The sequence below is a fragment of the Hemitrygon akajei genome, chromosome 7, assembly GCF_048418815.1.
Source record: "Hemitrygon akajei chromosome 7, sHemAka1.3, whole genome shotgun sequence".
NCBI lineage: Eukaryota > Metazoa > Chordata > Chondrichthyes > Myliobatiformes > Dasyatidae > Hemitrygon > Hemitrygon akajei.
In genome coordinates, this window is record NC_133130.1 from 18,754,461 (window position 1) to 18,781,645 (window position 27,185).

At 43.8% G+C, this 27,185-nt stretch overlaps 1 long non-coding RNA gene across 1 annotated transcript; it reads right to left on the bottom strand.

Annotated features, from left to right (window-relative positions):
* Positions 1–306: 306 nt before the first annotated feature.
* On the bottom strand, positions 307–24,518 carry LOC140730254 (uncharacterized). Its single transcript, XR_012099548.1, has 3 exons — positions 24,128–24,518; positions 1,140–1,250; positions 307–1,051 (listed from the first exon to the last, which is right to left on the bottom strand). It is a non-coding gene; the product is annotated as an uncharacterized lncRNA (long non-coding RNA).
* Between the last annotated feature and the right edge of the window lie 2,667 nt (positions 24,519–27,185).

Here is a 27,185-nt window from a genome sequence, read left to right on the forward strand (position 1 = left end):
CATCTTTCTTGTAGGAAGGAAAGCTGTGGGTTTCATCTGAGTGCTCTGATTTCCTCCAAAGTTCTAAAGAAGTACAGTTTAGGGTTAGTAAGTTGTGGACGTGCTGTGTTCCTGCTAGTAGCATAATAAACTCATCGGTTGCCCAGCACATTCTTGGACTGTGTGGTTGTTGATGTCAGTGAATCACTTCACTGTATGTTTTGATGTTTTAATGTACGTGTGGTGAATAAAACTAGTCTCTTTATCTTTAGCTTTCTGGATGGGCTAGGGCAAAAGGCCTGTTTCTGAGCGGTATGACTCTCTGACTCAAAGGTTCAAAGGTTCAGTTTATTGTCAAAATGTGCATGTACAATACAACTCCGATATTCATCTTCTCCAGACAGCCATGAAATACAGAAAGAAAAGTCATCAACTCCCACAACCAGCAGGAAAAAGAGAAAGAAACAAAGATTGCAAACCCCAAGTTTCCCCCCAGTCTCTCCCCACAGAAAAAAACCCAGCAACAATGGCATCAAGTCACCCCCCCGCAGAAAAAAATGACACTAACAATCCCCGACCCCTCACTTGCAGAAAAGAACAGTGACAATAGCATCAAAACCTCCAACCCCTTCCCCACACACAATAAACTTAACAGATCACCCACCCGTTAATCGGCCACAATAAATAAACATTTGAAAAACTGACAGAGGCCAATGTAAAGTACAGTCCAATAATCACATGAATCTCAGAATATCGAAAATGTCTTTCGGTCAGCACACGAGAACTCAGCCTCATGAACTCAGCATTTCCGTGAAGAGTGACCGTCACACCGCGAGCCTGATCGCTGACTGTCGTCGCTCCAGTGGCCTCCGTTGGGAGTAATCGCTGCCACCCTCCAGACTCACCTCGATGCTTCATTCCTCCTCGCCACTTCCAGATGGAGTCGTTCATGAGCCCGCTTCCTGTCTCTGGTCTTTTTCATGAGTCAGCTTGTGTTCTCTGTCCTTTCCGGGTCCCCGTCTCTGATCCTCCCCACGAGGCAGCTCTCTGGATACTGTGTCTCTGACTCTCCCTCAAAGAACCATAGAATACAGACAGTCTTTGAATATTTTTAAGGGTGAGGTAGATCAGTAAATGATAAATAAGGGGTGAAAACTTACCAGGGTTGGCAGGATGTTGGAATTGAAGATCAACCATGATTTTTTTGAGTGATGGAGAGAGCTTGAAGGGTTGAATTCAGGAACAGCTTCTTCTCCTCTGCCATCAGATTTCTAAACGGACATTGAAACCATGAACACTACCTCACTGCTTTTTTATTTCTGTTTATGCACTACTTCATTAACATTTTTAATATAAAAATTTACTGCAATTTACAGTTTGCATTGCTATGTATTGCATTGTGCTGCTGCCACATAAAAGCAAATTTCACAAAATATGCTGCTGATAATAAACCTGATTCCGATTCTGAATGGCCTACTCCAGAACTGTTGTTTGTATGTCCCAGCAGGAGGATCTTAAGTAATGAAGGAGGCTGGGCAGGAGGGAGGTCCTGCTCCACAAGTTCCCTGAACTTTATGACTCCACCTCTCTTGATGAGGTTTTACATGTTTTGGAGTCTAACATTCATTGAGGACTACAGCACAGAAACAGGCTTTCAGCCCATCTGGACCATGCTGTACCATTATTCAGCCTAGTCCCATCGACCTACACCCTGACCACAGCCCGCCATAACCCTCCAATCCATGTACCTATCCAAAATTCTCTTAAATGTTACAATTAACTGCACCTATCGCTTCTGCTGGCTGCTCATTCCACATTTTGTACTGCCTTCTGAGTGAAGAAGCACGCCCTCAGATTCCCCTTAAATATTTCACCTTTCACCCTTAACCTATGAACTCTAGTTTTTTTTCCACCTAATCTGAGCTGATAAACCCTGCAAGCATTCACCCTGTCTATACCCCCCATAAGTCTGTATACTCTCCTATAAGATCTCCCTTCATTCTGCACACCAAACAATGTCCCAGCATCAGCTGTGTAAATCTTCTCTGCACTCTTTGAAGCTTTCTGTTATCTTTGCTCTAGGTAGGCGGCCATGCCTCTTTATGCCAGTGATGGGAGAACATTCATCAGGGCAATCCGGAGGATCATGAAATACCTCATGATCTTCCCGTGGCTTTTGTTTGCCCTTGAGGAAGGGACAAAAAAAGTGACAGTGAGTTATACTACAACTGTTATCTCTCGGCTTTCTCAGAGTTCCCAATTACATTCCCCCTGGGGCCAATTTCCATGTATTCTGAGATTGAAACTAATGTGTCCTTTGCACAGAGGGGAAGGACTGGAGGGCAGATACCTGGAAGTCTTGGCACCACTCCATGGTCACCAATTATCCAAGTTCTGGACTCCCCAGAAGGGTTTGGCCTCTCAGTTCAATATTGCACCCACATGCTATCCATCTTTCCCTCCCAGCACAGCAGCACTGAACATCCCACTCAGCCCCATCATGCTTGAGATGGTGCTGAGCTTGAAATTCCATCAAGGTTGCAGCTCAGTTTTAACTGTTTCTTTTTGGATTCTTGTGGATGGTTTGGGGATAGAGAGAGGAGTTAGGGGTCAGGTTAAGGTTTTAGGGTGAGGGACGTGGGAGAGTAGATTAAAAAGACAGAATCTTAAATCTTATGTCTTTGCTCCCTGTTCAAAGGACAGTGATGTGGAAAAGGGGGACTCACAGACCGGGCAGGGATGTTTGGCCAACAGGCCAGTTTGGATGAAGACTGGTGGCTCTCCCAGGGTCAGTGGGTTGTTGGTGGATTCTGGAGTAGAAGTTCCATGTGGGCAGGAAGGAAGAGGCCCAATGGCTCCCTGGACTCACGGATCAGTGAAACCGGAGTTTGAAGCCTAGTGTTCAGTCCTGTGGTCAATGCTGGGGTTCGAGTCCTGAGGGTCAAATAACAAGTCTGGATGTTGATGTCCGTTGGCTGGAGCCTCAGGTCTGCAAACCTCTGTGCATTCACTGGGGTAGTCGAAGGTCCAGTGTCTGTGTGTCTGCAACTGAATTCGAGTCCAAATCCAGTCCACTTGAGGCTGGAAGCTGAAGAATAAGAACTGTTTTGGGGTTAGAGAACTGTGTATGTGCATGAGTGGGAGTCTGTTCTGCTGTTTTAGTTTCGTTGCTTGTTGTGTTCTGTGTTGATCTGTCGGGCATTGTGGGAATGCTATGTTGGCGCTGGAATGTGTGGCAACACTAGGCGGGCTGTTCTCAGCATATCCTAGGGCGTGTTAGTTATTGCAAAAATTATGCATTCCACTGTATGTTTCGATGTAGATGTGATAAGTAAATATGGATCACAAGCAAACAAGTAAACAAGTAAACAATGAAGTTTCATTCCACTAACATAAATACACTCAGTGGCCACTTTATTAGGTACACCTGCGCACCTGCTTGATAATGCAAATATCTAATTAGTCAATCATGTGGCAGCAATTCAATGCATAAAAGCATTCAGACATGGTCAAGAGGTTCAGTTGTTGTTCAAACCAAATATCAGAATAGGGAAGAAATGTTACCCAAGTGACTTTGACTGTGGAATGATCATTGGTGCCAGAGGGGGTGGTTTGAGTATCTCAGAAACTGCTGATCTCCTGGGATTTTCACGCACAACAGTCTCTAGAGTTTACAGAGAATGGTGTGAGAAACAAAAGACACCCACTGTAGTTCTGTGGGTGAAAATGCCTTGTTAATGAGAGAGGTCAGAGAAGAATGGCACTCAGAGGAGAATGGCACGAACGTACCCTGTACCTAATAAAGTGGTCACTGAGTGTAGAATAAATTTTAGGAGAAAGATACGATGGGGTGAATATGAGTACAATTTACATCTACGAGGTTCAAGCCAGAAGTGTGACAAGACCTCAGACCATTAGACAAAGGAGAGGAATTAGGCCATTCAACTTGTTGAGTCTGTTCTGCCATTTATATCAACTGACTTTCTTTCAACCCCATTCTCCTGCCATCTCCCCATAACACTTAATGCCCTTCAAATCAAGAACCTTTCTATCTCTTCACCCAATTACTTGGCCACCACAGAAGCCCACAAACTCACCACCTTCTGACTGAAGAAATTTCTCCTCAACTCAGTGTTAAATAGAAGTCCCTTAATTCTGAGGCTGTGTCCTCTGGTCCGAGACACATCTATTAATGGAGGCAACATCTCCACATCAACTCAAAGTCACAGTCAAAGTTAATTTATTATCAAGGTATGCATACGTCATCACATACTACCTTGAGATTCATTTTCTCGTGGGTATTTACAGGAAAATAAAGGCATACAATAGAATTTACGAAAACTGTACATAAACAAAGACTGACAATCAACCAATGTGCAAAAGAAGAAAAGTTGTGCAAATAAAAAAAATACTGAGAATATGAGTTAAAGAGTCCTTGAAAGTGAGACTGTAGGTTATGGAATCAGTTAAGTGTTGAGGTGAGCGAAGTTCTCCACGCCACTTCAGGAGCCTGATGACTGTAGGACTATAACTGCTCCTGAACCTGGTGATGTGGGACCTAAGGCTTCTGTACCTGTATCCAAGCCATTCATTATCTGCTGGGCGTGCTCTCCACTGGCCTGGATGAGCGGAGCTTCAACTGCACTCAAGAAACTTGACAACATTGAGGACACAGCAGCCCACTCGATAGGCGTCCCATTAACTACCATTCACTCACTCACTCCAGTGGCAGCAGTTTGTACAACTTATAGGGTGCACTGATTCAACTCACCAACACATTTCCCTGGACTATAGGAGGTTGAAGGATGACCTTAATGAGGTATGAGGCGGATAGATAAGCGGAATGGTCACAGTATTCTTCCCAAGGTAGGAGAGTTTAAAACTTGAAGCGTGGTTTAAGATGACGGGGGAGGATCTAAAGGAGAGCTGAGGAGAACTTCCTCAGGCAGAGGGTGGTAGTTCTATGGAATGAGCTGCCAGAGGAAATAGAAGAGATGGATACAATGACAACATTTTGGGGAGATGTATGGATAGGAAAGGTTTGGAGGCCATGGGGCAAATGCAGGCAAATGGGACTAGCTCAGGCAGGCACGGTTGGCATGAATGAGATGGGCCGGAGGGATGGTTTCCTTGCTGTGACTTTGAATCCACAACCCCTACCGGCAAGGACAAGGGCAGCAAAATCATCAATCAGATTCATTTATCGCATGTAGATTGAAACATACCGTGGAATGTGTTGTTTGGGTTAACAAACCAGCACAACCTAAGGGTGTAGCGGGCAGCCCACAAGCCTCACCACACGTTCTCCTGCCAGCATAGCAAGTCCACACTGCTCAGCTGAACAACACAGAACACAAGCTACAAAATAAGCACACACGCACGCAGTCCTATAGCTCCGGGACAGGCCTCTGGGCATCCAGGGTCAGGCTATCGGTCTTTGACTTCCAATCAACTTTCAAACTCTGATATTCAGTATCAACCCCCAGTACGCCACCTTCTCTTGAACCAGAGAGGATAACTTCACTCAACTTCAATTGCCCCAACACTGAAGTGTTCCCACATGGACCTACTTTCAAGGACTCTTCATCTCATGATTTCTCGGTATTTATTGCTTATTATTTATTATTGTTGTTACTATTTTTTCTTTTTTTTTCTTCTTTCATTTTCATTTGCAGTTTGTTCTCTTCTGCCATGTTGGTGTGGTCTTTCATTGATTCTATTGATATTAATGTTATTTTCATCAATTAAATCTATTATGGTTATTGGATTTATTGAGTATGCTGGCAAGAAAATTAATCTCAGGGCATATATGGTGACTTATATTTGTAATTTGATAATAAGTTTATATTGAACTTTGAACTTCTGGAAGCTGCCTTCTATGTTACACACCATCCTGACTTGGGAATATTGTCTGGGAATATATCACAGTACCTTCACCATCGTTGTGCCAAAATCTTGGAATTCTCTCCTCACGCTACTGTGGGTGTACCCAAACCTTAGAGACTGCTTTGGTTCATGCAGTCAGTCCATCAGCACCTTCTCAAGAGCAATGAGGGACAGGCAAATGATGGCTCAACTATTTCAGAATGGTCTGAATTAGGCCAGTCAGACCATTGAGTCTCTCCATCACTCCATCATGGTTCATTTATTAACCCTCTCAACCCCATTGTTCTCCCTGTAACCTTTGATGGCCTGACTAATCAAGAACCTATCAACCTCCACTTTGAATATACCCAATGACTTGTCCTCCACATCTATCTGCACCAATGAATTCCTCAGATTCAACACCCTCTGGCTACATTCAAATATCCCTTGAACATTAAAAAAAATACTCTCCAATGGCATTCAAAGGCCTCCAAAATATTTTTAGATAAACTTCCCAAGTACATTAAAAGTGTGCTATGAGTAAACCATGAACAGAGATATTAGGGCAGATTATCAAAGGTTAGGACCTAGAGGTGTGGGTGAAGGGAAGAAGAGAGAGTGAAGGAGAGAGAAAGAGGAGGAAAAAAGAGAAAAAGACAAAAACAGAGAGTGGGGAAGAGAGAATGAGAAAAAAGAGAAAGAAAAAGAGAGAAAATGAGAGAGAGAAAAGACAGAGAAGGAGAGTGGGAAAGAGAAAAAGAAAGTTAGGAATTAGAAAGAAAGAGAAAGAGAAAGAGGAAAAGAGAGAGAGAGAGAGAGAGAGAGAGAGAGAGAGAGAGAGAGAGAGAGAGAGAGAGAGAGAGAGAGAAAGAAATAGAGAAAGAGTTTTGGAGGTTAAAGAAAGGTTTCTCTAAAGTTTGTGCCTAGGCAATTAAAGGCATGCCGCCAACGGTGGACAGATACTCTTTTACAACCTCAGAAAGTTGAGTTGAAATTATCGTCCTGACTTGGAAATACAACAGCGTCCTTTCACCATCTCTGGGTCTAAATCCTGGAACACCCTTGATTACATCACCGTGGGTGTACCCACACCTCAAGGACTCAGCAGTTTAAGAAGGCAGCTCACCACGACGTTCTCAAGGGCAACTGGAGCTAGGAAATTAAAGGTTGGCTCTGTCTGTGATTCCCAGACCGCCTGAAAAAATGTTGTAGTGTCATACTGTGGAAACAGGCTAGAAAAATTTTTAAAAATCAGTACCCTTGCAGTTTAGGATGAATGTCTAATCTGCTATGAATTTAGTGGCACCATCAACATCTCTTCCCTCTGTGAATGGGTGAACATATGACTTAGAACATAAGGGAAATGCTGAACACATAGAGTCATAGAAAATTACAGCACAGAACCAGGCCATTTAGCCCATCTAGTCCATGCTGAACCATTTAAACTACCTACTCCCATTGACCTGCAGTGGGATCATAGGCCTCTATTTCCCTACCATCCATGTACCTATACAAACTTCCTTTAAATGTTGAAATCAAGCTTGCATGCACCATTTGTGCTGGCAGCTCATTCCACACTCACGACCTTCTGAGTGAAGAAGATTCCCCTCACGTTCCCCTTAAAGATTCAAAGCATAATTATTATCAAAGAAGGTATAAATTAAACACCTTGAAATTCTTCTGCCCAAAGGCAGCCACAAAGCAAGAAACTCAAGTAGCCCAATTTTAAAAAAAGACCAAAATCCACTGCGCAAAGAGAGAGTGAAAAGAAACATTGTGCAAACAACAGGAGCAAGGCAACAGCATCCCGAACCTGGCTGAATCCCTGAAGTAGCAGCTAGACTAGGCCCAAACCAAACCCTGGTCCCCAGTTTTCACACCAGCGGATCAGAAACACACAGCAGCCAGATCAGTTCATAGCCTCTCTGCCACAGAGAAAGGAATGAATACTTGCAGGAGAGCGAAATCAGCCTGACACTTGGGCTTCCAAACTATCTCCGTCAGTGTTAAAATTGGCCAAGCACCAAGTACGTCACGTTCCATGACCCGGATCCAGGTGTCCTGATACGCCTTTTCACCTTTCACCCTTAACCCATGTTCTCTGGTTCTAGTCTCATCCAACCTCAGTGTAAAAAGCCTGCTTGCATTTACCTTACCTATACCCCTCATAATTTTGAATACCTCAATCAAATCTCCCCTCATTCTTTTACGTTCCAACAAATAAATTCCTAACCTGTTCAATCTTTCTTTTGTAATTCAGGTCTGTTATCCAGCCTGCTTCACTATCCAATAATGTCGCAGCTTGTAATCTAAAGTTCAAAGTTCAAAGTAAATTTGTTATCAAAGTGCATATATGCTACCATTCACTAACTTGAAATTAATTTTCTTGCAGGCTTTTAAAGGAAAAAATACAATACAATTTCACTAAAAACTCGACATAAACAAAGACTAGCGAAACAACGAATGTGCAAAAGAAGACTGTGCAAATAAAAACAGTACAGAGAAAATGAACTGCAAAGAGTTCTGGAAAGTGAAACTCTAGATCATAGAATCAGTTTAGAGGTGCGGAGAGTAAAGTTATCTATGCCGGTTCAGAAGCCTGATGATTGTAGAGTAATAACTGTTCCTGAACCTGGTGGTGCAGGACCTAAGGCTTCTGTACCTCCTGTCTGATGGTAGCTGTCAAAAGAGAGCTTGTCATGGATCCTGGAAGTCTCTGATGATGGATGCTGCTTTCTTGTGGCCACACTCCATGTAAGTGTTCTCGGTGGTAGGAAAGGCTGTGACGGACTGGGCTATAGCCTCCTCAACACGCACAGAATGCTGGAGGAACTATTTAATAGTCTTATAACAGCGGGGAAGAAACTGATTGATCCTATCGACAATTCAAGTTTCAGATCATACCCTTGTGGGACCTTTCAACCTGAAATGTACAAATTCCTCTCCCTCCCGAAGATGCTGCTTGACTCACTGAGATCCCAGAGTGGATTGTTTGTTGCTGGAGGAAATCAGTGGATCAGACAGCTCCTGCAGAGGGAAATGGACAAATGACATTGCGGGTCGAGATCCTTCATCGGGACTGGGTGAACGGATCCACTTCCCTCTAACACTGCTGCCGGACCCCATGTGTTTCTCCAGCTGTTTGCTTTTTAACCCCTATGATGCACAACACTCCATCCTGCTGAAACACCTCAGCATCTTACAGGATGCCCCAAATTTCTTCACAGTGGGTGAAGTACTTTGGAACAGAGATGAGGACAATTTTCTTCAGTCAGAGGGTGGTGAATCTATAGAATTCATTGCCACAGATGGCTGTGCAGGCCAATTCAATGGCTATATTTAAGGTGGAAGTTGATAAGTTCAGAATTAATCAGAGTGTCAAAGGTTATGGGGGAGAAAGCAGGAAAATGGAGCTGAGAGGGATAATGAATCAGCCATGATGGAACGGCAGAACAGACCCGATGGGCCAAATGGTCTAACCTTGCTCCTATGCCTTAAGATCTTATGGTCTTGGTGCTTTACATACGAAACAGATTCCAGTTGATTGGTGGATCATTAATCAAAGAAAGAACAACCTTTCAAAGTCAAAGTCAAATAAATTTATTATCAAAGTTTGTGCATATCCCTGTATACTACCTTGAGTTTCATTTTCTTATTGGCATTCACAGGAAAATAAGCAAATACAATAACTATACATAAATAAACACTCCCAAATGACCAATGTGCAAAAGAAGACAAATTGTTCCAACAATTTTTTTAAAATCCGAATCATAATTAAGTTTATTATCTCTAACATTTGTCATAAAGTTTGTTGTTTTGCAGCAGTAGTACAGAGCAATGCATAAAAAAAATCACAGTAAGAACTCTATATTTTTTTTAATGTAAGAAACACACTGCCGGGGTAATGGTAGATGCATGTACATTAGAGACATTTAAGAAGCTCTGAGATAGACACATAGATGATAGACAAATGTCTGTAAGTTCATTAGAGAGCATGCTTTATAAGGAAAGATAGGGATTTATGTTTTGGAGAAATGCAAGTTGATAGAAGTGTACAAGATGATACAGGGTATAGATCAAGTGGTTAGCCAGAGATTTTCTCCCAGGCTGGAAATGGCTAATACCAAGAGGCCTAATTTTATGGTGATTGGAGGTACTGTAAGTCTAGAGTGAGATGTCAGAGGCAGGCTTTTTAAAAAGGGGTGAGTGCGTGGAACACTCTACCAGGTGTGATGGTAGAGACAGGTCTATTCTCTTAGTAGGCACACGAATGATTGAAAAATGGAGGGCTATGTAGGCGGAGAGGGTTAGACCCATCTTGAGTAGGTTAAAAGGACAGCACAGCGTCGTGGGCTGAAAGTCCATTCTATGAGTTGGTATCTGCTCTCCTTGACCACATGGCTTTTCTCCAGGCACTTGGGCGCCATGGTACCAGAGCGGTTAGTGGTACAGCTCAGGCCAACATAGTTCAGAGTTCAATTCTGACATCATCTGTAAGGAATCTGCACCTTCTTCCAGGTGCTCCGATTTCATCCCACAGTCCAAAGACGTACTGGTCGGTAGGTTAATCGGCCATTGCAAGTTGTCCCGTGATTAGGCTAAGGTTAAATCAGGGGTTTTTGCGTGGTGTGGTTTGAAGGGCCAGAATAGCCTTATGATTGTTTATTGTACTATTCGATGTGGAGAACAACATATCAAAAGTTGGACAGTGAATGAGGCGTAGTCATCTGCAATTGAACTGTAGGTGCACCCTTCCGTCCATTTTAAGTGGAGCAGAACTGATCCCCCATCTAGAACATAGTGATCTCTCACTGGGACCATCTGTGTGACAGCATTGTCTGATTTGGAGGTGACATAGTTCTTTATCGCTTCTGCCTGTTGTGGCTTCACCGGCTGACGCAAGATGTTCTTTGCTTCAAACAAAGACATCGGATATGGGCAGAGTTCATAGTTCATCACTTCATCTAGCCGGAGATCACCTGTCTGTGACACAACTAGGAAACGCTGGAGGAACGACGCTGGATCTGTGGTACGGTCTTCAGCAACTTTGACTGCCCTGCTGGATGCTAGTGTCTTGACCTTCGAATTCCTTTTGTGCGAATACAAGAGAACAAAGTGTCCGTCCATCTTCCTAACTACGTCATTTCCTATTGCGAACAGGTCATGTACATTGACATCCTCATTTGCATAAACCCGTGACGATGTTGCGCAATGATTTATCATCCGAAAATGGCCTGAAACAGTCCAGTTTTGCTGCGACTTTTTCAAGGTCAGCCACATCTCTACTCACTCTGGAGGTGGACGACTCCTTATGTTGTGTAACTATTTGCGATCAGTTCTTGCATGGCAAGGCTGTAAGAGGATGACACAGTGGAAGGTATAGTCTAAACTGTTCTCTGGTGCTCTGACATCCCACTTCCTCGTGTTAGGCCCCCTTGGCTTTTTAGTGAGCGCATTAGTGTCTGTTCTATCACAAGGTCAGAGCCAAGGCCAGCCCGGTGTTGGCGGCTGCGTCGGATTACAGGGAACCCAGGCTGGAACGTCTGATGAACCTCAGGGTTGTCATCCTCCAATGCATGCATCTTCTGGAGATAGAGACGAGCCGACTTCAGATCATTCAGCTGGCCAGTGGCCCCGAATATCAGCAAGCGAGCTGAGATGGCACTGAGATGCATCTCCCATGACCCCATTCGATCGATAGGACAACAGGTGCCCTAGCAATCCCTACCGTGTGCTGGTAAGTTGACCCACAGTGCGATATCATGAAATAATAGTTCATAGTTCTGGCAATAAAACACACCCTGCGGGTATTCCCATTCACATTTTATACCACAATTATGGCACTACCGTTGTTAGAAACAGTGAAATATAGCAAAATAAGACAGGTATGTGTCCAATTCTTTTCACCAGCGGCCATTCTTTTTGCTTTCCCGTGCTCCGTTTCTGTCCAACTTTTGATATGTTGTTCAGTATGTCTGAAAGTACAAGAAATGACCACAAAAGCAACACGCACAACACGCTGGAGGAACTCAGCAGGTCGGGCAGTGTCCGTGGAAACCAACAGTCAACGATTTGGGCTTAAACGTTGACTGTTCGTTTCCACGGATGCTGTCCGACCTGCTGAGTTCCTCCAGCGTGTTGTACGTGTTGCTTTGATCCCATCCGCAGAGTATTTTGTGTAAATGACCATAAAACCTTCTTCTACAATTTTTTTGGGGACGGGGTATTTTGGCACTATATTGACAGCAGTAATTCTGCACTGTATCTCTAAATAAAATGAAGAACAAAATAAAATAAAGCAGAATTCCAGAGCATGCTATCACAAGCACAATGGGCCAGATGGCCTCACCTCACCGCTGTGGGATTCTCTCTCACCAGGACTGAGGCAGGAAATGCCCGCCCTGTCTACTTTGGCTGTGAGTTCACTCAGAGGCAGGAGGATTGCATAACACTGGGCTCAGGGTGTGCCGGAGATGGCTCCCCAGCAGACAGACAGCCTGCGTCTGCAGAGACATCACTGTTTGGTGCTGACACGGCCAGAGATCTATCTTTCTGAGTCATTTCTTGGTGGGAATTCATGAAACTCTTGACCACGTCATCATTCCGTAGGTCCAGCTGAGGACAGGAGGTTGCTCTGGCAGACAAAGTGAAGGAGAATAGAGATACACTCAGTGGCCACTTTATTAGATACACATGTACACCTGCTCATTAAGACCATAAGACATAGGAGCAGAATTTGGACATTTGGACCACTGTTCCACCATTCCATTATGTTAAAGTTAAAGTCTGTCCCGAGCCTTATAGACTCATCTTATGCCAGTTTCCATGGCGTAAAGCGACTGAGAGTACGAGACCGATAGGACGCCAGTCTATCGTGAAGTTAACCCCCCAGCATTTTCCTGGTACCCATTTTCAGATGGGTGGACTGGAGCGATGTGTGGTTAAGTGCCTTGCTCAAGGACACAAGACGCTGGGGCTTGAACTCACGACCTTCAGATCGCTAGTGCAACACCTTAACCACTTGGCCAAGCACCACACATTCCATCATGGCTGATTTATTATCTCTGTTATTCTCCTGCCTTCTCCCGAAATCTTTGACACCTGACTAATCAGGAACCTATCAACCTCTGCCTTAAATATACTCAATGACTTGGCCTCCACAGCCGTCCATAACAATGACTTCCACAGATTCACCAGCCTCGGTGTCTGCTCGATAGTGACAGTGTGAAGATGAGATGAGCTGGCTGGTGGGGATCTTTATTAGTAGATTCAGATTCAGATTTAATTATTACATGAACATTGAAACATACAGTGTAATGCATTGCTTGGGTTATCAACCAACATACCCAAAGATGTGCTGGGGGCAACCCACAAGTATCACCACACAGTCTGGTGCCAACATAGCATGCCCACAATGCTCAGCAGAAAAGCAAACCCATTTCCCCCTGTCTCTCTCTCTCTCTCTCACACACACACACACACACACACACACACACACCCCTCCCCCCCCCCCCCCCCCCCTCAGGCCAGGCCACCTTCGGGCCTCCAGAGGTTAGCGCCAATGAATGGCCCCCAATTGTGAATCGAGACAACACAGAGGAATATGGGGTTGTGTCAGGGAGCATGGTTGCCTGATGAAGATGCCACCTTCTTAAGGTAGTGCCTGCTTTAGCTGCTGTCAGTGGTGAGGAGAGATGTGCCCATGATGGATTGGGCTCTACTTGGTAATCATACATGCAACAGAGCAGCCTTGGGTCGTCTTCCTTGAGAGGAAAGTATGTACTCACTTTCAAGGATTCTTTATCTCATATTCTTGATATTTATTGCTTACTTAGTATTATCATTATTTCTTTCTTTTTCTATTTGCATCCTTTTGCACACTGTTTGTCCACCCGACTTGGTGCAGTCTTCCATTGATTCCCTTTGCTCATTATGTGACACAGGTGATCTTTCCATCATCATGATTGTTGAACGAAAATGGCAAATTTTTCGAGAGAAATGTTTTGCCATTTCCTTGTAGGCAGTAGCTTTACAAGACGGGTGAGTGAGGCCTCCGTTGGTCAGAGTCAGCCATAGACGTTGCGCCCTAGCTATCTAGATCAGCAAGCCAGGGCAGTATGACATGGGGAGCAAGCTGTTGCCTATGTAGCCAACTCCTCCTCTGCACGCATCTGATAAACCTTAAGGAATGGCAGAGACCGATTCAATTTGGCACCAGCAGTGTCACAGCAGTTGCCAGTTAACATTGAACTCAATGTAAGACTGCCTTAGGGTCCAGCTCCAGATTTTTTCTCGGTGTTTACTCCAAAAACCTTCCCCTTGAGTGGGTATAGTCACAAGGCAGTGGAGGATTGAGATCAGAGTTTTCCTTCTTGATGAGCTGCCAACCACGGCTGACAAGGCCCATCTGCCCAAAGCAACTGGTTTTAAGGCGCCAGTAACCTGCCTTTGCCCCTTCTCCTGTCAGCAGAAATGGTTCTGCCAGGCTTAGTAGCTAAGCCACACGTGAAGGCCGGGAGCTGGACTTGGTTGTCGGAGATTGTTTGAGTTGCACCCCATTGGGAGCATTTAATAGGTAGTGGAAACTTGTCTCCATTACCACTGCCAGCTATAGCAACCTTAAGGAATAAGACGGGTGACCCCAGCCATTATCAATACTCTTCAGGTGTCAGAGTCTGCCAGGCATCAGTGGTTGCATAACCAGGAGTTGTGATTGCATCAGCTGCTCATACGACCATCCACCACCTGCTCCCACGGCTTCATGTGACCCTGATCTGGGGGGGGGGGCTAAGCAGGGGCTACACTTTACCCAAGGGTGACCTGCAGAGGGAAGGAGAGCCTTATACCTCCTTCGATAGAGACATACCTCCACCCCGTCACCCAATTGAGTCTATTACGCTTATTATTATTCTATCATAGATTTATTGAGTATGCCTGCAAGAAAAATGAAACTCAGGGTGGTATATGATATATGGTATATTTATATGTTGATAATAAACTGACACTGAATTTTTGAACATTGAAATACCAACCTTCGTTATCTTCCTCTCACAGAAATTTTCTAATCTAAATTGTATTGTTTACCAATATGAATGTAACAATTCAGAAGCAGGAATGTATTATGAAGCCCTTTTAATAAGACCTCAGTTGATTTCAGTGTAATCACAACTCTGTATTCCCTTCCATCTATATAAACCTTCCCACCCCTTGTTTTTCCAGAATCTGTCTCCCTCTATTTAAAAATGCTCCAAGGCTTTGCTTTCTACACCTTTCAATGAAGAGAGTTCCAGAGGCTCTGAGAGAAAATATTCACCTTATTTCTGTCTTAAATTGATGAACCCCTATATTTTTAAACAGTGACCCCTAGTTTAGATTCTCCCACAAGGAAAGATCCTCTCCACATCCACCCTGTCAACATCATTCAAGACTGTACAAAAGCCACAGTGGTGTAGCGGTTAGCTCGACACTATTACAGCTCGGTGTGTCGGAGTCCTGAGTTCAATTCCAACATCATCTGTAAGGAGTATGTACGTCCTCCCCATGTCTGAAGATGTAGGTTAATTTGTCATTGTAAATTATCCTGTGATTAGGCTAGGGTTAAATCGGAGGTGACAGGGCAGCACTGCTCAAAGGGCTGGAAGGGTCTGCGTTGTTTCTCTAAATAAAGAAGGCCATAAGATATAGAAGCAGACTCATTCCTTTCAACACACCGAGTCTGTTCTTGCGCTCAATCTTGGTAGATTTTTAACCTCATACTCCCGCCTTCTCCCAATAACTCTTAACCCCCTTACTGATCAAACTCCTATTAATCTCCACATTAAATGTGCCAACGACTCGCATCAGCCCCCTCTGTGGCAACGAGTTCCACAGATTCACCACCCTCTGGCTGAAAAAATTCCTCCTCATCTCTCAAACAAAAGTAAGTCTGCAGATGCTGGAAATCCCAACAACACACGCAGACTGCTGGATGAACTCAGCAGGCCAGGCAGCCTCTATGGAAAGAGTACAGTTGATATTTTGGGCTGAAATGTCAACTGTACTCTTTTCCATTGCTGCAGCCTGGCCCAGAGACATTAAGCACTCCTCATATGTTAAGCCTTCATTCTTAGCATAAAGCTTGTGAACATGGTCTGAACCCTCTTCGATGCCAGCACATCTCTCCTTAGGCACAGGCCTAAAATGGCTGGCAGTATTCCAAATGTTGTCTGACCAACCCTAGACAAGAATATAAATGTACATCCTTGCATTTATATTCTAGTCTATGTTCAAAGTAAATTTCTTATCAAAATATGTTACCATATACTGCCTTGGAATAAATTTTCTAGCGAGCATTTACAGGAACAAAATAATTACAATAAAATTTACTGAGAACTCTTCATAAACAAACACTGATGTACAACCAAAGTGTATTTGAGGACAGAATGTGCAAACCAAAAATAATACTGAGAACGTGAGTTGTACAAAGCCCTTGACCGTGAGTCTGTCAGTCACGGAATCAGTTCAGAGTAGTGGTGAAGGAAGTTACCCACGCCAGTTCAGGAACCTGAGGGGTGTAAGGTAATAACTGTTCTTGAAACTGGTGATGTGAGACCTAAGGCTCCTGCATCTCCTGCCCGATGGTAGTAGTGAGAAGAGGGCATTGCCTGGACGCTGTGAGTCCTTGATGGTGGATGCTGTTTTCTTAGGGCAGAGCTCCTCGTAAATGTTTCTAAAGGCTTTGCCTATGATGGACATTCAGGTGTTTCCATGAAGTCACCTCTCACTCCTCTACACTCCAGATGGTCCAAAACCCGAGTACGGGCAACTTTTCCTTATAAGGCAACCCAGCCATTAGACTAGTAACCTTTCTCTGAAGAGCTTCTAGCACACCAACATGCTTTTAATACTGACCTCAGAAACCTTCAGTTTCTGCTTATGACTGAACTCACTGGTTATGTAAAAGATAGCAAGGTGTGGGGGATGAGGAAGCATCTGTCCAAGCACTGGCAGAGGAGAGGAAATTCCCAGGATATGACATAAGGGATGACAATCCCAGCCCTGAGATCCAGACAACTGATTGAAGGAGGTATGCGACACAATAAAAAGACCATAAGACCAGAAATGGGCTGTTCAGCCCATCCAGTTTGCTTCTCCATTCTACCGTAGATGATTTATTATCCCACTCAATCCCATTCTTCTGCCTTAAAACACAGAAACATAGAAAACCTACAGCACAATACAGGCCCTTCGGCCCACAATGCTGTGCCGAACATGTACTTACTTTAGAAATTACCTAGGGTTACCCATAGCCCTCTATTTTTCTAAGCTCCATGTAACTATCCTTAAAAGACCCTATCACATCTGCCTCCACCACCATTGCCGGCAGCCCATTCCACGCACTCACCCCTCTCTGTGTAAAAAACATACCCCTGACATCTCCTCTGTACCTACTTCCAAATGCCTTAAAACTGTGCCCTCTCATGTTAGACATTTCAGCCCTGGGAAAAGGTCTCATCCTCCGTCACTCCAAGGAGAAAAGGTCAAGTTCAGTTAACCTATTCTCATAAGGCATGGTCTCCAATCCAGGCAACATCCTTGTAAATCTCCTCTGCATCCTTTCTATGGTTTCCACATCCTTCCTGAAGTGAGGTGACCAGAACTGAGCACAGTACTCCAAGTGGGGTCTGACCAGGGTCCTATATAGTTGTAACATTACCTTCTTGCTTTAAACTTTGACACCGTGTTTAATCAAGATCCTATCAACCTCTGCTTTAAATATACCCAATGACTTGGCCTCCACAGCCATCTGCGACAATGAATTCCACAGATTCACCACCCTCTGGCTAAAGAAATTCCTCTTCATATCTGTTTTAAAGGGATGTCCTTGTATTCAGAGGCTGTGCCCTCAGGTCCTAGTCTCCCCCACTATAGGAAACATCCTCTCCATGTTCACTCTATTTAGGCCTTTCAATAATCAATAGGTTTCAATAAGGTCCACCCCCATTCTTCTAAACTCCAGCGAGTACAAGCCCAGAGGCATCAAGTGCTATTAATACATTAACCCTTTTATTCCCAGAATCATTTGCGTGAACCTCCACTGGACCCTTTCCAAAGGTAGCACATCCTTTCTTAAATAAGAGACCCAAACCTGCTCACAATACTCCAAGTACGGTCTAACCAATACCTTCAAAAGCCTTAGTATTACATCCTGGCATTTATATTCTGCTCCTCTTGAAATTAATGCTGATATTACATTAGCCTTCCTTACCACCAAACCCAAGGGGTTGTCTTGCGATAAGGCACAAAATCATGGTCCCATCTGTTCTCCCAAAACTTGATCATAGAATCGTAGAGCTCTACAGTATAGGAACAGGACCTTTGGCCCACAGAGTCTGTACCAACACAATGCCAATTTACACCAAATGTCTTCTGCCTGTACGTTATCTATACCCCTCCACTGTTTTATAAAGTCATAGTGCAGTAAAACACAGAAGCAGGCCCTTCAGCCCATCTAGTCTTGCTGGCCTGGTCTTCTGTCTAGTCCCATGGACCTGCACTCAGACCATATCACACCATACCCCTCTCATCAATGTACCTATCGAAACTTCTCAAAAATGTTACAATTAGACCTGCATTCACCACTTCTACTGACAGCTCGTTCCACACTTTCACCACCCTCTGAGTGAAGGAGTTCTCTGTGTGATATTTTGAAGAACAACAGTTAAAATCAGATGTTCCTCAACTTCCTTCAAGCAGGTTAACATGGTCACTCCACAGAACAATTTATGGGAGCTTCCATAAACAATTTATGGGCAGTAAGGAAGGCAAATGTACTGCTAGCACTTATTTAGAGGACTAGAATATAAAAGCGAGGATGTAATGTTGAGACATTTTATGGCTGCCACTTGTCCAACACTGAGGCAGCTGCACCTCCTGCCCAACAGTAGCAGTGAGAAGAGGGTGTGACCCCTGTACCAAGTTGCGCACCAAACTGTGCTCAGACCTTGTTTGCTGGCAATAAACTGCTCTGGAATGTGAGTGCTGAGGCCTTGCACAGCGCTGGACAAATGCGAGTCTCCTTCTGTCTTCCGAGCCGACCCTCAGGGCCGCTGGGCAGGAGTGTGGGAATGGGTCCCCAGCCACTTGAAAAAACGAGGGAGAGTGGCCCGCACCCAGAGGGAAAACGTCTGTGGGTCTTTTCAAGCTGGTGGGGCCGTGAGTCCAATGGGAGAGCTTGTTTTGAAGAGCTGGTGCAAGGACAACGATCCAAATGATTCCCTCCTAGCCGTGTACAGCTGCTGACAAACTTCAGACTTCATGACATATAACTCAGTCATAATCAGCTCATCTCTGATTCCGATTCTAAGACGTGAAAGCAGGTCAGAGGTGGGAATAAGTGTCAGGTTCATATTCAGATTACACTCTTGTCGTATACCCCAAGGTGCAATGAAATCTACAAAAGGCAATGCCTCAAGGAAGTGACCTCCATCACTGGGGACCTGACCATCCAGGACATGCCCTCTTCTCATTGCTACCATTACGGAGGAGGTATAGGAGGCACATACTCAATGTTTCTGGAATACCCTTTTCCCTTCTGCCATCAGATTTCTGAATGGTCCATGACCCCACGAACATGACCTCACCATTTTTCTCTCTTTTTGCACTGCTTATTTAAGTACTTTTTATATTTTTTACTGTAATTTGTAGTAATTTGTTGTGCCTGCACTGTACTGCTACTGCAACTTCTCGACTTATGTCAGCAATAACGAACATGATTCGCGTTCCTTGCTCGCGTGAAGCTCACAGAGGAAACAGTGTACATGGGATATAGAGCAGAAACAGTGCAGCACAGTATAAGTCCTTCAGCCCACAAGGTTGTGTTACCTATTTAAGTAGGATACAAGTAGGATAGATAAAGGGGATGCAGTGGATGTTGTATATTTGGACTTTCAGAAGGCCTTTGACAAGGTGCCACACATGAGGCTGCTTACCAAGTTAAGAGCCTATGATATTACAGGAAAGTTACTGGCATGGTTAGAGCATTGGATGATTGGTAGGAGGCAGTGAGTGGGAATAAAATAATCCTTTTCTGGTTGGTTGACAGTGACGTGGTGTTTTGCAAGGGTCGGTGTTGGGACCGCTTCTTTTTATGCTATAGATCAATGATTTAGATGATGGAATTGATGGCTTTGCTGCCAAGTTTACAGATGATATGAAGATTGGTTGAGGGGCAGGTAGTGTTGAGGAAACAGGTAGGTCACAGAAGGATTTAGACAGATTAGGAGAATGGGCAAGAAAGTGGCAAATGCAATATGATGTTGGAAAATGTATTGTCATCCACTTTGGTAGTAGAAATAAATGTGTGGACTATTTTCTAAATGGAGAGAAAGACCAAAAATCTGAGATTCAAAGGGACTTGGGAATCCTTGTGCAGAACACGCTAAAAGTTAACTTGCAGGTAGAGTTGATGGTGAGGAAGGCAAATGCAATGTTAGCATCCATTTCAAGAGGTCTAGAATACAAGAGCAAGGATGTGATGCTGGGGCTTTTTAAGGCACTGGTGAGGCCTCACCTTGAGTGTTGTGAATAGTTTTGGGCTCCTCATCTTAGAAAAGAAGTGCTGGCATTGGAGAGCATCCAGAAGAGATTCATAAGGATGGTTCCAGGAATGAAAAGGTTATCATACAAGGAACGTTTGATAGCTCTGGGTTTGTACTTGCTTGAATTTAGAAGGATGAGGGGGGATCTCATTGAAACCTTTTAATGTTGAAAGGCCTAGACAGAGTAGATGTGGAAAGGATGTTTCCCATGGTGAGGGAGTCTAGGACAAGAGGACACAGCCTCAGGAAAGAAGGGCATCCATTTAAAACAGAGGTATGGAGAAATTTCTTTAGCTAGAGGGTGGTGAATTTGTGGAATTTATTACCACAGGCAGCTGTGGAGGCTGTGTATTTAAGGCAGAGATTGATAGGTCCTTGATTGGACATGGCATCATAGGTTATGAGGAGAAGGCCGGGGAATGGGGCTGAGGAGGGAAAAAAAGGATCAGCCATGATTGAATGGCAGAGCAGACTTGATGGGCCAAATGGCCCAATCCTGCTCCTATGTCTAATGGTTTTATAAACCTACTCCATAATCAATCAAACCCTTTACCCCTGCACAGCCCAAAACCCTCTCTTTTTCTTTATAATAAGAAGAGTCTCTTAAATCTCCTGATGTATTTGCCTCTACCACCGCCTCCCAGCAGTGTGTATAGGCACTCATCACTCTCTGTGTTAAAAAACCTACCTCTGACATCTCCCCTAAACTTTCCTCCAGTCACCTTATATTGCTATCCTCTCATATTGGCCATTATCACCCTGGGAAAAAGTCTCTGACTGTCGACTCTGAAAGAGCCTCTTATCATCTTATACACCTCTATCAAACTACCAGTCATCCTCCTTCACTATGAAGAGAAAAGCCCAAGCTCAATCAAACTTTACAAGTTTCCAGCATCTGAAGGATCTCTTGTACTTACAAATCGGAATCCTGCTCTGCCAGCATCGGACAACAGATGGAGACTTTGACATTGACTTGTAAGTGTATCATGGAACATTGTAGGAAGCAAGAGAAAAAATAGTTGGGGCCTTAGCAGAGATTTTTCTCTTTCTTCATCTGGATAAGGTACCAGAAGGTTAAAGGATGGCTTTATTTAAGAAGGACAAGCCAGGGAACAACAGACCAAACATCACTGGTGGGTAAATTACTGGAAGACAGGATTATCTAAATTTGGAAAGGCAAGGGCTGATTGGGGTAGATCACATGGTTTTGGGTGTGGAGAACGTGTCTCACAAACTTGATTCTTAGGCCTTGCTACGGTCCAAGTAGATAACATCTATCACCCTACCCTTGTCACTCCTTCACAAAACTCAACCAAATTCACTCTGTAGAATTAAAAGCACAGAGAGAGATGGAGAGGTTTAAGGAGAGAATTGGAGTTACAGGGTTATAGATTTATAGAACACAGAAACAGGTCCTTTGGCCTAACTTGACTATGGTGACCATGGTGCTTCCTGCCTGTGTTCTTAGCCCACATCCCTCTACATCTTTCTGCTCCCTATACAGTACCCGTCTAAATGTCTTCTAAATATTGTACTTGCATTTAGATCGTAAGATCATAAGACGCAGGAGCAGAATTAGGCCATTCAGCCCATCAAGTTTGCACACCATTCCATCATGGCTGATCTCAGATCCCAATCAACCCTATACACCTGCCTTCTCACCATATCCTTTGATGCCCTGACTGATCAAGAAACTATCGACTAACACCTTAAATATACCCACGGACTTGGCCTTCACCGTAGCCTGTGGCAGAGCATTCCACAGATTCACTACTCTCTGGCTAAAAAGATTCCTCTTTATCTCTATTCTAAAAGGTCACACCTCAATTTTGAGGCCGTGCCCTCTACTTCTGGATACCCTAACCATAGGAAACATCCACTCCACTTTCATCCTATCTAGGCCTTTCATCATTCGGTAGCTTTCAATGAGATTCCCCCCACATTCTTCTAAATTCCGGTGAGTACAGGCCCAAACCTGCCAAATGCTCCCCATACGTTAACCCCTTCATTCACAGAATCATCATCATGAACCTCCTCTGGACTCTCTCCAGTGACAACACATCCTTTCTGAGAGATGGGGTCCAAAATCATTGATAATACGCCAAGTGCAGCCTGACTAGAATCTTATAAAGGCTCAGCATTATCTCCTTGCTTTCGTACTCTATTTCCCTTGAAATAAATGCCAACATTGCATTTGCCTTCTTTACCACAGACTAAACCTGCAAATTAACTTTCTGGGAGTCTTGCACAAGGACTCCTATGTCCCACCGCACCTCTGATGTTTGAATCTTCTCCCCGTTTAGATAATAGTCTGCACTATTGTTCCTTTTACTAAAAATGCATTATCATAAATTACCCTACTCTGTATTCCATCCGCCACTTTTTCGCCCATTCTTCCAATTTGTCAAAGTCCTGCTGCAATCGCATTGTTTCCTCAGCACTACCTACCCTTCCACCTATCTTCGTATCATCAGCAAACTTTGTCGCAAAGCCATCAATTCCATTTCTACCACTTCCTCTGTAACACATTCCATATACTCACCTCCTTCTGTGGAGAAAATGTTGCCTCTCATGTCCCCTCGAAATCTTTTCCCTCTCATCTTATACCCGAGCCCCCTAGTTTTAGACCCTCTACCCTCAAGGAAAGGAAATATGGCAATCCATCTTATCCAAGCCCCTGACGATTCTATAAACCTCTATAAGGAACTCATGACTTTTCGAAATGAAGACACAACTTCTGATGATGGTGAAGAGGAAGTTATAATGTAAACTCTGGGATTTCCTCACTAAATCTCTTGAACTTGCTTAAGATGCACCTTAAAACAGATCCTTCCAATCAAGAGGTGGTATGGTAGTGTAGTTGTTAGCACAACACTTTACAGCACCAGTGAACTGGGTTCAATACCCACCACTGCCTATACGTTCTCCCTGTGACCGCATGGCCTTCTACCATGTACTCCAACTTCCTCCCACACTCCAAAGGCGTACCGGCTTGGTAGATTAATTTGTCATTATAAATTATCCTGTGATTAGGCTAGGATTAAATTGGGTGATTGCTGGCCAGAGTGGCTCAAAGGTCCAGAGGGGCCTTCTCCACACTGTATCTCAATAATAACTGTATCTAACTGTAAAGAACTGTATTTAAATAATAAAAGAGTTTGGTCTCCAACAATCAGAATCAGATTTATTATTGTTTACTAATATGATGTGAAGTACATTATAGAGTGTAAAGGTGTAAAATTACAATAGCTTACAAAAACAAACACTTTCAAAATAAAGGATAACAAGGTAGTGTTCATGGGTTCATGGACTGTTCAGAAATCTGATGGTGGAGAGGAAGAAGTTGTTCCTAGATCATTGAGGGTGAGTCTTCAGGCTCCTGTATCTCCTTCTCTGGTGGTAACAATGAGCAGAGAGCATGTCCCAGATGGTGAGAGTCCTCAGTGATGCCACCTTCCTCTTCTCACGTCTCATTGCTACCATCAGGAAGGAGGCACAGGAGCCTGAAGACATGCACTCAATAATTAAAGATCAGCTTCTTCCCCTGCGCTATCAGATTTCTGAACAGTCCATGAACCCATGAACACTACCTCATTATTCTTTTCTTGTTTTCAATGTTATTTATTTCATAATTTGATATCTTTGCACTGTACTGCTGCTGCAAATCAACAAATTTCACATCATATAAGTCAGCAATAGCAAACCTGATTTGATTGCGAGGCACCTCCTCTTAAAGATGTCCTTCGTGGTGTGGAGGGCTGTGCTTACGATTAAGCTGGTGGAGTCTACAATCCTCTGCAGCCTCTTGCGATCCTGTGCGTAGAAGTCTCCATACCAGGTGGTGTGAACCAATAACCCACTGTAGTATCTCTTCTAAGTCAAAGCGTCTTCATTAGCTCTAATAAGGCATTATCCTAGTGCCTGTAAACTCTGTGTGAGTGTATTTACAGTGAAATACTTGCCAAGTACAAATGCATTCCAGTACATACCCAGTTTTCAGATGTGGAAGAGATCACAGGTCTGATTGTGTCCTTTCCTCGTAATCAGTAAATGATACCCTGGACCCTGTTCTTGGAACAGTGACCTTGCAGTTATATCTCAGTGTTCACAGCTGCCAAGGTCAGACCGCTTAATGATTTATTTTGGAGCAAGGGAAACCAGTTTAGGCGAAAGCAGCTGAATTTGTTCATTTGCAACATGCAGTTTGCATTTAAAAGAGCTCCCTCAACACTGCCAAGATTCCCCAGCACGTGATGTTGCTGGGACTTGAGGACCTGAGTTACAGCTAAAGATTGAATAGGCTAGGATTCTATCCCTTGCAGTGCAGGAGAATGAGGGGAGATTTGATAGAGGTGTACAAAATTATGAAGGGTATAGATCGGGTGAATGCAAGTAGGCTTTTTCTACTGACATTGGATGAGATTAGAACTAGAGGTCATGGGATAGCATGAAAGATGAAATATTTAAAGGAAACCTGATGGAGAACTCCTTCACTCAGAAGGTGGTGTGACTGTGGAATAAGCTACCAGTACAAGTGGTAGATGAAGACTCAATTGTAATATTTCAAGGAAGTCTACCTATATTTCTTGATAGATAAATAATCTAGAGAGATAGTCTACCTATTTATTTATTGACATACAGTGCAGAGTAGGCTCTTCCGGTCCTTCAAGCCATGCCGCCCAGCAACCCCCAATTTAATCACAGGACATAGAACATGTGATTACTATTCTTAGTACAGCACAGTACAGGCCCGTCAGCCCACAATGTTGTGCCTCCCATATAACCCCCCACCTTAAATTCCTCCATTTACTTGTCTAGTAGTCTTAAATTTCACTAGAGTATCTGCTGCCATCACTGGTTCAGGCAGTGCAGTCCACTCTCTGAGTAAAAACCTTCCTCTAATATCCCCCTTCAACTTCCAGCCCCTTACCTTAAAGCCATGTCCTCTTGTACTGAGCAGTGGTGCCCTGGGGAAGAGGCGCTAATTAATCAAGTATTAGTATTAGTTACAATAACCAAGTAACCTACCAACTGGTATTTCATTGGACTGCGGGAGGAAACACGAAGGGAACACATGTGGACATGTGAGGATGTGCAGACTCCTTACAGGCAGCAGTGGGAATTGAACTCCAGTCGGCTATACTATAAACTGCTAATCTACCTTGCTACCCAGAAGTTCTAGTCGCACCAACCTCAGTGAAAAAGTTATCCCCAGGGTGGTTCAAAGTTCAAAGCAAATGTATTATTAAAGTCCACAGACACCACTATATACCACCCCCAGATTTATTTTTTGTGGGCATACACCGTAGAACAAAGACATACAACAGAATTAATGAAAACTATACAGAAAGTTTGAGAATCAATATGCAAAAGAAGACAACATGCAAATATATAAAAAAGACAAATAAATAGATAGATAAATAAATAACACTGAGAACATGAGTCGTAGAGTCCTTGAAAGTGAGTCCATAGATTGTAAAGTCAGTTCAGTGTTGAAGTAAGTGAAACTATTCATGCCAGTTCAGCAGCCTGATAGTTGAAGGGTAATAGCTGTTCCTGAAGCTGATGGCATGGCACTTAAGGCTTCTGTATCTCCTGTATGATGGTAGTGATGAGAAGAGAGCATGGCCTGGATGATGGAGGTCCTTGAAAATGGATGCTATTTTATTGTGGCAACGTTCCTTGTGCTCAGTGTGGGGAGGGCTTTGCCTGCGATGAGTTCTTGGTTGATAAGCATGTGATGGAAAGGAAAGTAAGTGGAGAACGGCAGCCAGTGTATAGACACACTGAGCTGAATGGTCTTTTATTTAGTCATTTGTTTGTCTGTTTGTTGAGATATAGCATGGAATAGGCCCATCTGGCCCTTTGAACCGCATCGCCCAGCAACCCCTGATTTAACCCTAGCCTGATCACAGGACAATTTACAATGATCAATTAACCTACCAACTGGCACGTCTTTGGACTCTGGTAGGAAGCTGGAGCACATGGTGGAAATCCATGCGGTCACAGGGAGAATGTACAGGCAACGGTGGGCATTGAGCCCAGTTTGCCAGTACTGTAAAGCGTTGCACTAACCACTACACTACTGTGCCGCCTCTTGATCGGAAGCATCTGTTTAAGGTGCATCTTAAGCAAGTTCGAGAGAATTAGTGAGGAAATTCCAGTGTTTACGTTGCAATTTCCTCTTCACCACCATCAGAGGTTGTGTGTCTTCATTTCAAAGATCACATGAGTTCCTTAGAGAGGTTTATAGAATCCTCAGGGGCTTAGATAAGATGGATTGCCATATTTCCTTCCCTTCCGTGTAGAGAATCTAAAACTGGAGGGCACAGATGAGAGCGAAAATATTTAGAGAGGGCAAGAGGGGCAACTTTTTCTCCACAGTAGGAAGTGAGTATACAGAATGAGCTACAGAGGAAGTGGTAGAAATACAGTATAATGATTAGAAGACATTTATAGAGACTTATGGACTCCTTACAGATTACACCAGAATAAAACAAGGGAAGTGTACTATTTTACCACAGAAAGCATCCAGTCCAAATGCATCACAGTTTGCGATAGTTTCTGGAAAGTGAAATCGCAGGTAGAAAGAGTAGTAAAGGAGGCTTTTGGCATGGTGGCTGACATCAATCACAGCACTGAGTATAGAAGTAGGGATGTTAAAAACTCATCCTGTCCAGATGCATAGTGGCTTGGTATCACAACTGCTTCGTACGTGACTGTAAGAAACTACAGAGAGATATGCAGACAGCTCAGCTCATG